Below are 8,849 nucleotides of genomic sequence, written 5' to 3' on the forward strand. Positions count from 1 at the left end.
TGTGATAAAGAGGGACATGTCACCCAGTCATCTGTCACCCCACACAGGAGCCAGTCAACATCAGAAACAAAACAGCACAGCTGACTAGCAGCTGACTACAGATGCATAAGTGATCCTGGAGGGATCAGCAGAACAACATCCAATCTGAGCCCTGCCCAAATTGCTGAACAACAGAATCACCCAAGTTAAATAAACGATTCTTGTTACAAGCTATTGAGTTTTGAATTTGTTTGTAACACAGGGAGGAAAAAGTGATATAACTCCCCCAAGCAAACTGATAAGTCTGCAAAAATCTGAAAGCTGCAACTAATTAGTGCAATGAAGAAGCTACAACTACTTTATAGAACCTAACAGCCAACAGCAATACACTCTGGATCCAGGTGATTAGTTTGCAAATCTAAGCATGTCCTTGAGATTCTGATACTTCTCTGAAAATCTTCAAGGCCAGTTTCACCCAAGCACTAGTTCACATCTTAAAATGTCCATGACTGCAGGCTTTACACTCTTAACTACCCTCATATTTCAAGACTGAATTTGAATTCTAACAAGTCATCAGTGAGATATTATGAAGAAAAAAAATGAAGTACAGGATAATTCTTCTGAGAAGTTAGGATCATAATTGAGTATATGAGTGGACAACTTACTTCTAAATGCATCTATATTGGTTTGACTGAGCCACTGAGAAATTACTTCTGATATATAGATCTGTGGGAATTATTTTGTATGTTCAATTGAAACTATCTAAAAAGGAATAAAAATTTCAAGAGCTGATTAACTTAGCTAATTTATAATCTCCCAATTTAGCAAAAATACTAAAGCAAAAGCAATTCTATAAATTACAATAACATGTTTATGCTGTTTTTTGATCTTGCAGATCTTATTTTTTTTCAGTTGAACTTTGAACATGTTCTAACATCTCTGCCTGTGAAGAGATGGACTGAGAAACAAGCAGAATATTAAACATCCCTCTATATGTTTCCCCAGGGAGTCTTCTGCTAATATTATACATTGCAACAACATTGCTTGAATGGTTTATTAATGGCAGCAAAACAGAGTGAATGCTACATATAATGGTAATAACAATAAAGGTTATTTATACTCTGCCTAACTGCCAGATAGCTTTAGAGGCCTTACAAAGATACACTTAAACCACTAGCAATACAAAATAAAAATGGGACAAACTGCCTTTGCATATGAGAAAGAATGGGAATAATATGTTCCAGTTCCAAGAAAACTGAACTATTCAGAGGGGCCTGAATTTATAACATTTAAATGCTCTTTTTTTGTTTCAGGCTTTAAAAATGTACCCTTGAGGATATCGAGCCACTATTTCAGGTGAAAAGAAAATTCTGACCTTAAAACAAATAATCAGTATGCCCAACCCAGTACATTTCCATTTCTCCATAAAGAACTTCTTCCTCAACATTAGCTCCTAAAAAAGTTAGAATAGGGGGGAAAAAGTAAAAGAGAAAAGGTAGAAACATAGAGATAGTGGAATAATAATGATTGCCTGTTTTCTCCCTTGCAAACTTTATCCTGGAGGTTGCATATACCTATATGATGACTTCTTGGCCTACCACTCATCTCGGAAGTCAAATATATATCAGTAAAGTGTCCATCTGGTCAAATATCTTGTAGTAAAAATACATATTCACATGGAGTCTGTATGGAAACACAAGCTTCATGATGAGTACCCAGGTGAAAGGTAAATTCCCAGATTGGAATGCAGCTTTTCATTATACTTCTGGATACTAGCAGAGCCTGTGCCTATCTAAGAATAATTCACATCCCTAATTTAAACCATCTCTATGCTCAAATACATTTTACTTTGGGGTCAGTTTTTATAAATTAATCCAAAATTTTTTTCTTGATATTCACTCTGCTATCTGCTAAAGAAGGTAGAATTGTCTGGTATCTGAGGTATCTTTTGTCCACTGAATAGAGGGACTGGTGAAGGAATGTAGGTTCAGATGAGCTGAGGCAGAGCTAAATCATTCAAAGTAAGAAAGATACAAGGGTTAAGAACCCAAATTAGGAAGTGAAGAGATTAAAGGAAAGTTGTCATTTGAGGATCAGGGAGAGACTTGGAAAGAGAAGATTAAGGAGGATTTTGCAGTACAAAGCTACTGTTGTATAATGTATTTTCTCCCCTCTGTCTTCCCTCTATGTATACTCAAGAAAAATGACATTGCTCACCAATGCCTGATGGAGTCCATTTTCATCTTGAGAAATACTGAATCTTACTTAGAAAGCAGTGGACCTGGGTGTGGGGGTAATGTGAAAACAAAAACAAATGTGAAGGCAGACATCATAGGGGTTAAATATGACACAGATACAAATCAGTTATTCATTTATTTTTTAAAATTATTGAATATCTATAGCCTCCCAGAAAATTTATAAGCAGGCTGTATTAGGAATCTTGGGGTTGCAAGTGATAGAAAATAATGATTCAGAAGACAAGAAGACTTTCTTTTTCCAGATTTCTAAAAGTCAAACCTCAAGAAAGTCTCCCATTGGCCATAGTCATTTGTAAATCTCTGAACCAAGCACTATGTCTAGGAATGTGGAGTATTCTGACTGATCCAACATAAAATTGCCTCTAGAAATTAATTAAAATTAATAAAATGAAATGGGAGGAGGAGGAGCAAGATGGTGGGCTAGAGACATATCCTTGCCAGCTACTCATGGTAAGATGGGGAAAGTGGTCTTTAGCCATCTCTGACTGGGGAAATCTGCATAGAAATATCACTATGGGGGCACAATAAAGCAGCAGGAGACTTTATGAGCCAATGAGGAGGGCTAAGGAAAACAAATGCAGAAGGCAGGTGCTTGGTACAGGCAGAGGCCAGCCAGTTGCTGGTTCTCCCATGGAGGTCTGAGATGGGAAAGGATTGTCTTGTAGTATTTTGATTTTGAACTAGAATGCTTGCTGGAGCAGCATGTAGACTTGAACAGCATCCAGAAGCCAGGATTAAATGCTGGGTGGGGTGGTTCTCCCATCAGCTTAGCTGCTGGTGGGTCAATGTGATTATGGGAAGACCACTTGCAGAAGGAACAGTCCTTGGGGGTCTTAGTGTACTACCAGCTCTGGTGCTCCTGCTGAGCTCTATAGGCCATCCTAGAGGTGAGCTGAGCAGCCCCCACTGCACACCCTAAGAGGGCTGCTTTGTTGTCAGGGGACACACTCCCTGGTGGGCCTCCTGGGAAGTCTGGCAGGAGCTTTGGGAACCTAGTCCCATGGGAACTGAATGCTGATAAAGCCAACAGGCCTGAATTGAGAGCAAAGAATTCAGGAAAACAAAATCCAAACTCCTTTGCAATTAGACAGTAGCTTCCAAACCCTATCATATATAGTAAATCCAGTGAGTGTTCTCCATTTCCTAACACCAACACAGCACTACCTGGTGTTCAAGCAATATACTGTAATATACAGAGTGTCCATAAGGTCATGTGCAATTTAAAATAGTGTGGAATTTTAAATTGTACGTGAACTGTATGGACACCAAGTATATACACATATATATATGTATACACACATATATTTTTATACACACACATTATATATAGAGAGAAAGAGAGAGAATTTTACTTTTTGTTTCTTTTTCCAATTTTTTTGTTAGTTTTTTCTTTTCTTTCTTTTTTCTCTTTTGTTATTTTTTCTTTCGTAGGGATGGTTTGGGGGGTTTTATTTTTTCTCTTGTCAATAGCAAGAGTGCTCCCATTTTATTATGGGTTTTCAGCCCCTTTTATTCTTTCTTTCTTATTCTCTTCTTTTTCTCTCTTTTGGTAGAGATTTTTCTACTTTTCTCATCTTTCGAACATAAATTTCTCATACAACAAAAAGATATCCCTTTTTTCTTTATCTTATACAATTATATTTTTAATTTGTTATCTATTTTTATTACTTTATTCCTTTTTTTCTCTTCTCTGAGAGTTTAGGGGTCATAGCATTAGTCTGGCAGAGGGTTCACAGCATTGGTCTGGTTGGGGGAGGGTCACAGCATTGATCTAGCTCAAGGAGGCCACAAGCTCATGGTCTTGAGTGTCTTTCTGGCTTTTGCCTTTGAAAAGAAGGAATTGGTAGGTCCCTACTGCAACATATTACTGATTTCACTCTATATTTTGCAGAAGTAGGGTATTGCTTTTGACCATAATTTAAAGGAAATGAGGTAGTGAGAAGGAAAAACCAAGGGAAAAAAGTTAATAAGAAGAAAACACACATGAGCAGGAACCAATAGAACAATTCTGGAACATGAAAAACCAGAATAGAGCAACCCCTCCCCCTACCTCCTCACTCCCAGGGATTATGAGATAGCTACTGCAGAGGATTTGATCTATGAAGAATTAATGGAAATAACAGAAAGGGAATTTAAAATATGGATGGCAAAACAATAAAGGGAATTGTTGAGAAAATGGAAAAACAGAACCAAAAATGGACAAAAGATATGAAGAATTTAGAAAGGATGAGGCAGAGCTTAAAGGCTTAAAGGAGTCAATCAGAGGACTTAAAGATGCAGTAGAAAGTATCAATAACAGATTATACCATGGAGAAGGAAGAATCTCAGAGCTGGAGGTTAAAGCTTTTGAGCTAACCAAGGTAGTTAAAGAGGCAGAAAAGAAGAAAGAGAAAGCAAAATATTCACTCAGATAATAAAGGGACTTTACAGAGCATTCAAACATATGAATTATAAGTATTCCTTTAGGGGAAGAAGAATGTCCCAAAGGCATGAAAACCCCACTGGAGTATATCATAAATGAAACTTACCAAGGATCATTAAAGATTCTGAAACACTCCTTTTAGAAGGAATCAAACTCTGGGTTATCTCAACACAAATAGAACCTCTCCAAGATACACTGTAATGAACCTACCCAAAGTGAAGATAAAAGAGAAAATTCTACAAGCAGCCAGGAGTAAATGCCAATTAACCTGCAGAGACAGATCCATCAGGGTGATAGCAGACTTATCAGCAGAAACTTTCCAAGCCAGAAAAGAATGGTCAGCTACCTTTAACCATCTTAAATAAAACAATTTTCAGCCCAGAAATCTGTATCCTACTAAACTAAGCTTCAAAATCGATGAAAAAATAAAATCTTTTACTGATATCCAAACCTTGGGCAAATTTGCCATAATAGGACAAGCTCTACCAAAAAAACATAGATATGTTCTATACTGAACATCACGATGAACCACCAACAAAGTAAACACACAGAAACTAAAGGACAAAACTTAGCTTCCACAATGGTAAAAGGATAAAACTAAGCAATGGACCTTCACAAAATAAGATGAATAGAACTCCACCACAATTACCAGTTCTCTCCATAAATGTTAATGGCTTGAATTCACCACTGAAGAGGCACAGGCTGGGCAGTTGGATAAAAAAAGCATAAGCTATACATATGATGTCACCAGAAAACATACCTAACCTTAAAAGACAAAATAAGTCTCAGGGTGACAGGTTGGAAAACACTATTTCAGCCAAATGGAAATCAGAAGAAAGGAGAGATTGCAATCTTATATTCAGATTCAAATGAATTTAAAGCAACTAAAATAAAGAAAGACTAAGAAGGTTACTTCTTACTGGTCAAGGGACCAGTACATCAGGAGACTATTTCAATTCTAAATATTTATGCACCTAACTGAAATGCTCCCAGATATACAAAACAGACATTGATTGGGCTGAGCAGTATCCTATGACACCATAATAGCAGGGAAAATTTTAATACTACTCTGGTTGAGCTGGACAGATAATCTAAACAGAAACTTAAAAAAGATACAAAGGACTTAAATGTAACCCTAGAAAAAATGGGCTTAATAGACAAATACATAACACACCATCCCAAAGCTAATTAATATACATTCTTCTGATCAGCCTATGGAACGTACTCCAAAATAGATCACATCCTAGGTCATGAATAAAACCTCAACGAAATCAAAAGAATTAAAATTATACCTTGTATCTTCTTAGAACACTGGGCAATAAAAGTGGAACTCAACTCCAACAAAACTTTTTATCCACTCATAAAGGCATGGAAATTAAACAACTTTATGCTGAATAACAGCTGGATTAAGGGAAAAGTAAAGGAAGAAATTATTATATTCCTCAATCGATAACAATGAAGCTACAAGTTACCAAAACCTTTGAGGTACTGCAAAAGCAGTCCTAAGAGGAAAATTTATTACATTAGATTCCTATATCCAAAAAACAGCAAGAGAATACATCAACAGTCACAATCTAATAAATCATTTTAAGGAAATGTAAAAGTAAGGGCAATCAAATCCCAAACCTACCAGAAGAAAAAAAAAAATAACCAAAATTAAATCAGAGATAAATGAAATTAAAAACAAAAGAATCATTTGGAAAACCAATGAAATAAAAAATTGGTTCTTGGAAAAGACAAATAAAATTGTAAACCATTGGTCAGATTGACCAGAAACAGAAAATCTCTAATAACCTCAATAGAAATGAAAAGGGGGAAATACCAACAGATACCACTGAGATACAAGAGATTATGTGAGACTACTACAAGAAACTCTACACCCAGAAATTTGACAATGTGGAGGAAATGGACCAATACTTGAAATCACACCATCTACCTAGACTTAACCAGGAAAATCTCTTGAACTGACCAATATCAAGCACTGTGATTGAAGAAACAATAAAAAATCTTCCAACACAATAAAAGTCCTGGACCAGTGGCTTCAGACCAGAATTCTATCAAACCTTCAAAGATGAGCTTGTAGAACCTATTCAAAATAAGGCAAGGAAGGAAACTTCCCTAACACATTCTATGAAGCAAACATCACCCTGATACCAAAACCAGGAAAGGACCCAACTAATTGAGCTAATTCACTAATTTCACTAATGAATATAGGTGCAAAAATACTCAACAAAATCTTAGCCTATAAATTACAGCTACACATTTACACATTAAAATGTGTGTGTGTGTGTGTGTGTGTGTCTCACAATCAAGTAGGCTTCATCCCAGGGATGCAAGGCTGGTTTAACATATGCAAATCCGTAAATGTAATTCACCATATTAATAGAAGTAAAAACAAAGACCATATGATCCTCTCAATAGATGCAGAAAATCATTTGATAAAATTCAACATCCTTTCCTAACAACAACACTTAAGAATATAGGTGTAGGTAGCACATTTCTTGGAAGGCAGCTATGCTCACCACTATACCACCAACGCACTCGGTAGCACATTTCTTAAAAAGATTAAAGCCATCTATGACAAACCCACAGCTAACATCATACTGAATGGAGTAAAACTGAAAGCTTTTCCACGTAGAACAGGAACCAGACAAGGATATCCTTTATCACCAATACTATTCAACATAGTGCTGGAAGTTCTACCTGATGCAATCAGGTAAGAGAAAGATAAAAAGGGCATCCAAATGGGGCAGAAGACGTCAAACTCTTGCTTTTTGCCAATGATATGATTTTCTACTTAGAAAACCCTGGAGACTCAATCACAAGACTCCTAGAAGTGATCAAGAGGCTCAGTGCCTATAGCTTAGCAGCTAGGGCACCAGCCACATACACCAGGGCTGGCAGGTTCAAACACAACCCAGGCCTGCCAAACAACAAGGACAACTACAACAACAACAAAAAACAATAGCCAGACATTGTGGCAAGCACCTGTAGTCCCAGCTACTAGGGAGACTGAGGCAAGAGAATTACATGAGCCCAAGAGTTAGAGGTTGCTGTGACCTGTGACACCATAGAACTCTACAGAGGGTGACAAAGTGAGACTCTGTCTTAATTTAAAAAAAAAAATAGAAGTGATCAAGAAATACAGTAACATCTAGGGTATAAAATCAATTTCTACAAATCAGTAGCCTTTGTATATGTCAATAATAGCCAAGATGAGAAACTAATCAAAGATACAATTCCCTTCCCAGTAGCTTCAAAGAAAATGAAATATCTAGGAATATACCTAACAAAAAAGGTGAAGGACCTCTACAAAGAGAATTATGAAACCCTAAGAAAAGAAATAGCAGAAGGCATCAACAAATGGAAGAATATACCATGCCCTTGGCTGGGAAAAATCAACATTGTTAAAATGTCTATATTATCCAAAGCAATCTACAGATTCAATGCAATCCCCATTAAAATACCAACATCATACTTTGAAGAAATGGAAAAGATAGTTCTTCATTTTGTATAGACCAGAAAAAACCCTGCATAGCCAAGGCAATTTTTAGTAATAAAAACAATGCCAGAGGCATCACTCTACCAGACTTTAGGTTATATTACAAGTTCACAGTGATCAAAACAGCATGGTATTGGCACAAAAATAGAGACACAGACATATAGAATGAAATAGAAAACCAAGAAATGAAACCAGTCTCTTATAGCCATCTGATATTCGATAAACCAAACAAAAGTATATACTGGGGAAAAGAACCCCTATTTAGTAAATGGTGCTGGGAGAACTGGATAACCAAATGTAAAAGACTAAAACTCGACCCACACCTTTCACTTCTCACAAAAATTAACTCAAGATGGATAAAAGATTTAAATCTAAGACATGAAATTATAAAAATCTTAGAAAAAAGTGTAGGAAAAACTCCTGAAGATGTTGGCGTGGGGAAATATTTTATGAAGAAGACTTGTGTGGCAATTGCAACAACAACAAAAATAAACAAATGAGATTTAATTAAGCTGAAACACTTCTGCACAGGTAAGGACACAACGATCAAAGTAAACTGACAACCTTCAGAATGGGAAAAGATGTTTGCATGTTACAAATCTGACAAAGGCTTGATAACTAGGATCTATAGAGAACTCAAATTAATAAACAAAAAAAGAGCTAACAATCCTATTAGCAGGCAAGAGAC

The sequence above is a fragment of the Otolemur garnettii genome, unplaced genomic scaffold (genome assembly GCF_000181295.1).
Source record: "Otolemur garnettii isolate 467f Iridium unplaced genomic scaffold, OtoGar3 scaffold00039, whole genome shotgun sequence".
Taxonomy (NCBI): domain Eukaryota; kingdom Metazoa; phylum Chordata; class Mammalia; order Primates; family Galagidae; genus Otolemur; species Otolemur garnettii.